This window comes from Ammospiza nelsoni, chromosome 6 (genome assembly GCF_027579445.1).
Source record: "Ammospiza nelsoni isolate bAmmNel1 chromosome 6, bAmmNel1.pri, whole genome shotgun sequence".
NCBI classification, from domain to species: domain Eukaryota; kingdom Metazoa; phylum Chordata; class Aves; order Passeriformes; family Passerellidae; genus Ammospiza; species Ammospiza nelsoni.
Window position 1 is genome coordinate 16,866,218 of NC_080638.1, and position 8,243 is coordinate 16,874,460.

At 43.2% G+C, this 8,243-nt stretch overlaps 1 long non-coding RNA gene across 1 annotated transcript; it reads left to right on the forward strand.

Annotated features, from left to right (window-relative positions):
- The first annotated feature begins 470 nt into the window (after positions 1–470).
- LOC132075215 (uncharacterized) lies at positions 471–7,544 on the forward strand. Its single transcript, XR_009418735.1, has 5 exons — positions 471–565; positions 1,209–1,247; positions 2,982–3,046; positions 3,309–3,418; positions 7,297–7,544. It is a non-coding gene; the product is annotated as an uncharacterized LOC132075215 (long non-coding RNA).
- The last annotated feature ends 699 nt before the right edge of the window (positions 7,545–8,243 follow it).

Here is an 8,243-nt window from a genome sequence, read left to right on the forward strand (position 1 = left end):
TGTTGCCTCCCCATATGCTTAGAGTTATCAGGAGATACTTTTCACAGGAGTCTGCCTCCTGTAAGACATTCCCAGGCACAGATCAAGGAAAGGGAAAGTGAAATTCTCCCTAAAGAGCTGCCTTTGGAGATGTTGCAACACATGAGATACCATGAAGTACCTCTACAACTATATCACCTGTAGGCAGAGTGCCACATAACCCAAAAGTAGTTCTGAAATTCAGCAAAAGCTGACAGCAGCCATAGTAGTAGGTTTAAAAAAGAAATAAATGCCAAAGACAGGACTAAATGAGAGAACCCCTCCTTCTCAATCAGTTTCAGGTGAGAACTCCTCCTTCTCAATCATTTTCAGGTGGGCCCAGTTTTGCCACTCAGAAGCAGCTGGTTAGGACTGGTCTCTTTTGGAGTGCCCAAGGGCTATATAAGCATTTGTGGGACAGTAGCTCCCTGTTTGATCTGCTCTCCCAAGCAGCATCTCTGTAGCAAGAGCCAGTGGATTCCTCAGCACTGCAATGTCTCCTGCAGTGAGAGGGAGCTCCCACGATGTACCATGGCAAGCTGCTAAGGTGAGTGGTGGGATAACTCTGCTCAGGAGATAGCCCAGGGTAAAGAGGCAAGGAGATAGCACAGGCTTTCCAGAGTCCTGCTCCAGTTGGAGAGGGTTTCTGTGCTCTGTTATGAAGTGCTGGTTGTTTACATTTTGCTTTTCCTGTCAGAAGAAATAGGTCTGGCAAACAGCCAGCAAGCTATTTTTGGAAAACTATTTTCCTGGTAATTAAAAGCACCTGGGCAGACTTTCCTTGTCCAAACAGCAGTGTCTGGCCAGGCCAAGCTTTTAGGGTCAGCATTTCAGACATGGAACAGCTTTAACAGTGGCAGGAACTCAAGAATTAATCCCCACTGAGCATTTCAATGGGAATCAATTCTGGCAAGCTTTGGTACATGTCCCTGCACTTCATGGCATCTCATGCCTTTAGATGGCTTTCACTTTGGCAAAGATTTTTTTTTTGGTTTTTCAGTACCCATGCCATAGCTGTCATATCTTCCTCATCAAAGTTCTGTCTTCCTCCTTGATTTTTTTCTCCTAATTTTCCTATATCTGTCAGGTTAGTTTTGGCATGTTTTGGCCCTTTGCACTGCACCGCATGTAATCCTGATCCATTTTCTTGTAGTCACTAAGTTTCCCAATTTTCTGTTTTTTTCCTTCAGTTGCATTTCCTTTGATTGTAGCTCCATTCCAGAGTGTTTGTAAGTCCTTCTTTTCTGTTTCCAGCATTTCAATGGGGATCAATTTTGGCAAGCTTTGGTCTATGTCCCTGCACTCCATGGCATCCTATGCCTTATGCCTTTTGATGGCTTTCACTTTGGTGGAGAATTTTGGGGGGTTTTTTTTGTTTTGTTTTGTTGCTTTTTTTTTTTTTTTTGTGTTTTTTGTTTTTCAGGATCCATGCCATATCTCTCATATCTTCCCCATCAAAGCTGTGTCTTCCTCCTTGATTTTTTTCTCCTGCTTTTCAGTATCTGTGAGGTTAGTTTTGGCATGTTTTGGCCCATTGCACTGCACCTCACTTCCTCCCAGACCCTTTTCTTGTTGACACAAAGTGTGGCAATTTTCTGGGTTTTTTGGGTTTTTTTCAGTTGCATTTCATTTGATCCTATCTCCTTTCCAGAATGTTTGTAAGTCTTGCTTTTCTGTTCTGCAAGATTCCCTTTCCCTTCCCTGGAATTGATTCAAGGTATTCCTTCTTCACCTCATGCATCCTGAATGTTGATTTTCAACCCAAGTTACAGATGACAAAGGACTGAGTGAAAGTCTGTGGCCGCTAAAGTGTCAAAAGCTCCTCAAACCCCAGACTTTCCTTTTGGCTCTGCCAGGTGTTCAAAGATCATGAGAAGAGTTTATCATGTGTTTTTTGCCTCACCCCTCCCACCTTCTGGGTTATGGTCCTTTAGGGAGCTTTTGGATCATTATTCAGGATCTGACCATATTTCATTTAAAATAAAAGCTTGGAGTCTTTCCCACTTGTGACGCAAATGCAAGAGCTTCCGCAAAGAAAAAAACCACTGCCATGAAGTTGGCAGTCACACCATTAAAGGTGGTGCTGCTGTAGTCAAAGTGAAATTAAATCAAAGAAATTGAGATTCTTTATAGCTGTCTGACAGCAAGATCAGACTTTGCACTGCATTTTGGCTGCTGCTACTTCTTTACTAGTCAATGGGTGTCTCTTAGAGGATGCATTGTGGCTATCTACTGATGTCTGGGGAGGGCAGGGGGGCTGGCAGCACCTCCTGAGAGCAAGATTTATCTGTTGGCTAACAGTGGTGTTCCAGCTTCTCATGGCAGAGCCCAGGTGAGGCAGTAAAGCTCACGTGGCCAAAGCAAGCACTGTAGCTGGTGGGATACCAAGAGGGAATGTGGCCCACATATCCACATGGATAAATGAGTTATAGAAGGAACAGGACATGGATGGCAGGCTGCTGTGTCCAGAGAAGGAGGGCTGAGGAACAAGGGGAGGCAAATTAAGGAATCTCATTGAAAGGAATAGCACCACCACTGCTAAATAAGTTCCTCACATTTTCTGTTTCTCTGCTAAAGCTCGTTTTTCTTTTGCCTGTGCCTGTCTTAACTTCTTCCTCAGCCCATGCTTTTATACAGCACCAAGCTCCAGTGACACATGAAATAGGTCAGTTCATACACAAAAGGAAAGGAGTTACTCCATCAAATCTTTAATCCTCTAAAGAAAAATGTAAATAATTTCTCTTATCTATAAGGCTTGTTTAGAAAATCAAAAGTTCTAATGAGAATGCAGACAGCAATCAATATTACTCTTTCTGTATCTTAAGACCTGGGCAAATTAAAATCTGGGGACCTCTTAAACAGGAGAACAGCAAATAAAATTTTGATAGTTAATCAGAATCTCTTGGCTACTCAGGTCAATATATTCATTGTTTTAACTTTAATTTTGAATCATCTACCTTCAGACAAAGACTTGCTGCATTGTGGATATACGTACCCCTTGTAGAATCAGAACTGGCATATAGACTAGGTAAGATTGATGCCGCAACAAATCATTTAAATTGGTTGTAGTTATCTCACCAAACCATATATTAATAGTAAAAGCAAGATCAAGTTCTGGTGAAGAAAAAATATGCTTTCTACAAGAGAAACTTAATCAGTTTTATTCCCCAGATTAATTAAGTATGCTGGATATAGGAAATGAATTAATTTTGAAAATGCTCCATTATAATTCCCTCTGATAACCACTAAGAAGCAAAAGCACATCTTGCATTATCTCCTGCTTTCCTCAGCTACAGGAATTAGAAATCACTCAAAAGGACACAGTGCTTTGAAGCTACAAGACACCCACCTGCCTGGGACCCAGGCAAGGCTGTTCACATCTCTGTACTAGATGGGCCTGGTGAGTATTCCCATGACAATGATTCTTTCCCTCTATCTGTCATTGAGTGCCACTCTCAGAGTGCATTAGCACAAAGAAGTCAGTAACTGAGAGTGAAGAGCTTAGTCCTGGCAGAAAGCCCCAGCAGTGTCTGCTCTGTAAAGATGACAGCAGAGTCTGACAGAAAGCCCATGCAATGTGCTTATGGCCTCTCCTGCAGTGCTTGCAGCCACACACTGAGTCCTACCTCTGCTTAGTGCAGTAGCAGCAGTGCTCCTTCAACAAGAAAAAACCCTAGTTTCAATGTTTCATTGCCCTTGACCTCCTGATTTCCTCTTCTGGACAGTTTGATTCCTGATCAACTGCTTTAAGTTTTTATTTCATTGCTTTGGTATCACATGGAGGTATGAGCTCCACAGAGAAATAAGGCAGTAATTTTCTGCCATGCCCTTGATAACTGCTTCCCCCCCACCCTGTTCTCCTCCTGTTTCCATTCTCCCTGGGCACTCTTATTTCTCACCAAAAAGGAGCAGTTTTGCAGTGACAGTTAATTTGAGCAAGTGTACTGCTGTAGAAGCACATGTAGTATTTACCTGAAAGGAGTTACATGCTTAATCTCTCAAGTAGCAACAGAGGTGACAGGTACAGCTCCTTAGCCAGGCACTTATGGGGACTAAAGGACTGCAAAGCCACATCACCTCTGGCAGAGGAGATAGTCCATGGAGCCACTGCCCCTCTGCAAGGCGTGCTTTGGAGTTACTCTGCTCTGCAGCAATGAGTGAAGTATGCAAAGTGACAAAAAATTCCTTGTTTTCATAGCCTCTAAAGCTGTTTTAACATCTTACATCTGTATAGATCCCCTCTGGAAAGTTCAGGATCTTTCAGAAAAGGGAAGTTTCCCCTTTTAAGAGGACAGATTATTCATCCAACCTTTAAGCTGTCAGCTGTAAAATTAATTTGGATTGTTACTGGTGACTGCCCATTGAAGCAGATATAATCTAATCCATCAGCTTTTAAAAGGATCTGTACCTTCCATGGAGATTGTTAGTTGTGGATGTGACTTGCTTGCCCTTTGGACTCTTGTTTTCCTGGAGAGCACAAGTGCTGTTCAGAACAACCTGTTAAACTGAGGAATGACAGGTGGAAGCTCTGCACACACAAACCAATAATCCTAAAAGCAGTGTGCTGGTGCATCATTCTCGTGCAAGAAGAACACAGGGAAATGGAATTATTTAATTCATTATTTGATGTATAGTTTATCATTTCACTTACTAGAGTTTAGTGAACATTTGTTTAAAAGATTTTCCCAGTAGCATCAGAAGGCTGTATAGCACTGATTGGGTTGAAGTGCTAGATGGAAATGAGTTAGTTTTAAAAATAGATATTTTTAAAAATGCTACCAAAACCCAGAATCTGGGATTTTTGAAAAGGATGTATCAAGCTAGGCACTTGGCTCTCAATGAGAGTTGAAAGGCCAGCACAAGAATTTGGCCAGCTAAGCCCCAGCATGTCTTAAAGGATGTTCAGGGCTGTGGTGCCACAGTAAATAGCAGACTGTTGCCAAAACACCATTTCCAGTCAACAGGACAAGTAAACCAATAAAGATCAGAGCACATCACCAGGCATTAGAATTGCAAGGGCAGGGATGCAAATTCAGAGCCAAGGAGTTCAACTGTGCTAGCTGGGATGTGAACTGATAATTTTTGATGTCAGCTTTTGTTTTCTTCCCAGGAAGATGTCTTCCTAACCTTCTTGCCATCTTGCTGTTTAAGCTAAGGGTTGCTGCCAAGCTGCTTGAAACCATCCCAATTCAACTACAGTGGTTTGAGCACAGTAAAGTAGGACCTGATATCCACCAAGAGAAGCCTTAAGAGATCTTTCTGATGTACAGTGATGGATGCAAACACTTCAGGGATTCGGTTTCACCTCTTCCTTTTTGCCTCTTTCCTTCCTGTCATTTTTTGCACACCTTCGTAGAAAAGAGATGTTTACATTAAAGCAGGCATTTGTGCAGAAAATACTGGTTATATGTAAAACAGGCCAGTTGCATTCCAGCCAGTAGTTTTATTGCTCAGAAAACTGCTTCTCCCACTTTTATGATATTGCCAAATGTACATTGCCATGAAAGTAGTTCATGCTTCAGTACCATCTGTTGAACAAGCACAAGATGATGTGCCTCTATTTTAGGAGCAATCTCTGCAATGGACCAAAAGTTAAGTGACCCTGAAGATGCTAATTGCTCTCCTGGGATGTCCAGAAGCAGCCAGTTCCTCATATAGTTGACATGCATCACACTTGGAAGACTTCTGCATCATTTCTCCACATTATTACTTACAGGGAGAAGGGCAGGGTTAGGGGTAGGGCTTTGCTAATAAGCAAAACATTATAAATGCTCAGCATTCAAACTGTGCTCCATCCTCCCACCACAATTTGTAATGTCAGAAGAAAGAGAAAAGGAGGCTGACCCATTTTGTCAAAGAATTTTGGTAGATTTAATTTTTAACCTTTTAACTTTTTCCTTCTTTAATGGCTAGCTGTCACATTGGGATTTCAGCAGTCATCTATGATCTGGAATGGCAATCCTCTGATAAGGAACTCTAGGTGCTGTTTAAGCATTGGTTTTATTGCAAGTGGTGTCACAACCATGGTATTTCTGACAAATTTCTTAAGGTTTCAGTGCTTAAAGATGACAGGGTGTGTTGTAGGAGATCGTGGCAGATGGGGCCTCTGGACAACATAATATATCCAGCCACTCCCTTTTCTAATGCCCTTGACAGAGGTTGCCTGTTGTGCACACACCTGCTGGCTTCCAGGAGGCAGGTGATTTCACTCTTTATCAAGGGCAGACTCAGCTGTTGTAATGCTTTGTAGCACCAAGTTTAGCTTGGTGCTATTTCATTTGGATTATATGGTGTCATTTATGGGACTTAAATAGTAATTGAAAGTGATTCTGCTGGAACTTTATATGCTGAGAAAAATTTATGCCTTCCTTTTGTGAGCTTGGAGACAAGGACAAAAAAAAACCCTGGCAGATGGAGAAGGGGAAACATTTCTGCCAGCCTCTGGTATTTGCCAGAATCCTGACAGTCACTGCTTCCTGGCTCTCCATGCTACCTCAGGGCTGTAGCTCCTGTGTGGGGCAGCTGAGCTGTGGCTGTGGCCTCTGGTGATATGGCAGGGACTGTCTGTACTGAACAGGGCTTTCCTCTTGCCTGTTCTGCAAGTCTGAGTAAAACTCTGGTGTATATTTATCGTGCTAGAGCCCTTGGCAACCCATGACATTACTCCTGGCTGAAACCAAGTGATTGCATGGGACCTTGCACTGGTGAGGTTCCTACTGGAACAGACTCCATTCATTCCTGCATAGAAGATGACCTGTTTAAAGGGCTGGTGTCTGTTTGAACTCAAATCACTTACAAAAGAATTCTGTTGTGCTAGAAGTAGCTCAAGTGGTGTAGAATTGTTCATCTGTTGAGTTGGAAGGGATCCCAAACACAGATCCCAAAAAATCCAGCTCCTGGCCCTGTGCGGGAGAACTACCAAAATCACACCATGTGCATTGTCCAAACTCTGTCAGGCTTGCTGCTGTGACCACCTCCATGGGGAGCCTGTTCCAGTGTCCAACCACCTCTGGGTAAAGAACCTATCCTGGCTCAACATCAGGCCATTCCCCTGGGTCCTGTCATAGTCACCACTGAGATCAGTGCCTGCCCCTCCTTTTCCCCTCTGGAGGAAGTTGTAACTGCAGTGAGGTCTCCCCTCAGCCTCCTCTTCCTCAGCTTGAATGGACCAAGTGACCTCAGCTGCTCCTCATAGAGCTTCACCTCCAGGCCCTTTGCCACCTTCTTAGCTTTTCTTTAGATGCTTTCTAATACCCCTCTATCTTTCTTCTATTGTAGCACCCAAAACTGCACACAAGGCTCGAGGTGATGCCACACCAGGGCAGAGCAGGACAATCACCTCCCCTGACAGGCTGCTGATGCTGAGCCTGAGGCATCCCAGGACACGGCTGGCCCTCGTGGCTGCAAGGGCAGCTGACTCAATGCTTTGGAGTGTGCTAGTCTGTGTGATTTTAATGCATATTTTCCCTTCAATTACTATGTGAAATATATCCTCCCACTCACCTGCCTTCCCACACAAAGGAAGTTGGCCACTGAGTGAATTTAAGAGATTGAAGGCATTATGCACTTCCAAAAAGTCACTTTCAGCTATGGCACTTTAAAGTCCTCTTGAAAGTTTTGTAAAAAAAAAAAAAGGAACAAAAATAATTTTTTTCCATTTCTCTTTGCTGCCCCCCAACAAAAAATCTCCCCCTCAGTCAAATTAAAGCTACCCCAGAAGTTAGGTTAGCTTCTCTCTTCTTGTAAGAAGTGACAGGCTTTCTTTGAATATCCTGTTTTACCCTCCATCTGAAAGATGTCTCTGCTAGCAGCTCAATGTACCTTTAATTTCTTGTGATGAAAAACTAAAAAGTTAATGTTCAGGAGTTAAAACACTTCCCAACAGTCCCCAGCCAGTACTCCCTGCAGCTACAGACTGTGGAGGGCTTGTACCAGCAGAAACCAGTTTAGAGCCACATCCAACATTGGAAATGTTCCTGCATGATGGTAGGACCGTCTGAGTCTGAACATGAAGTACTGTCTCAAGTGCTTCAATCCCGACCCTGACAGAGGCAGAAATGAGGTTTAAAAATTGATACCAGGTGAGGCATTTGGCCACTTACTGTTTTTTCACCAAAACTGCTGCTGAGGTTTGTGGAGCGTTCCTCTGTTGCACTTGTAGTTCTGCTTGAGAGTTGTTCCCAAAAGACTCATCTCTGGGTTTGGGGGTACATGGAAGCCTGGAG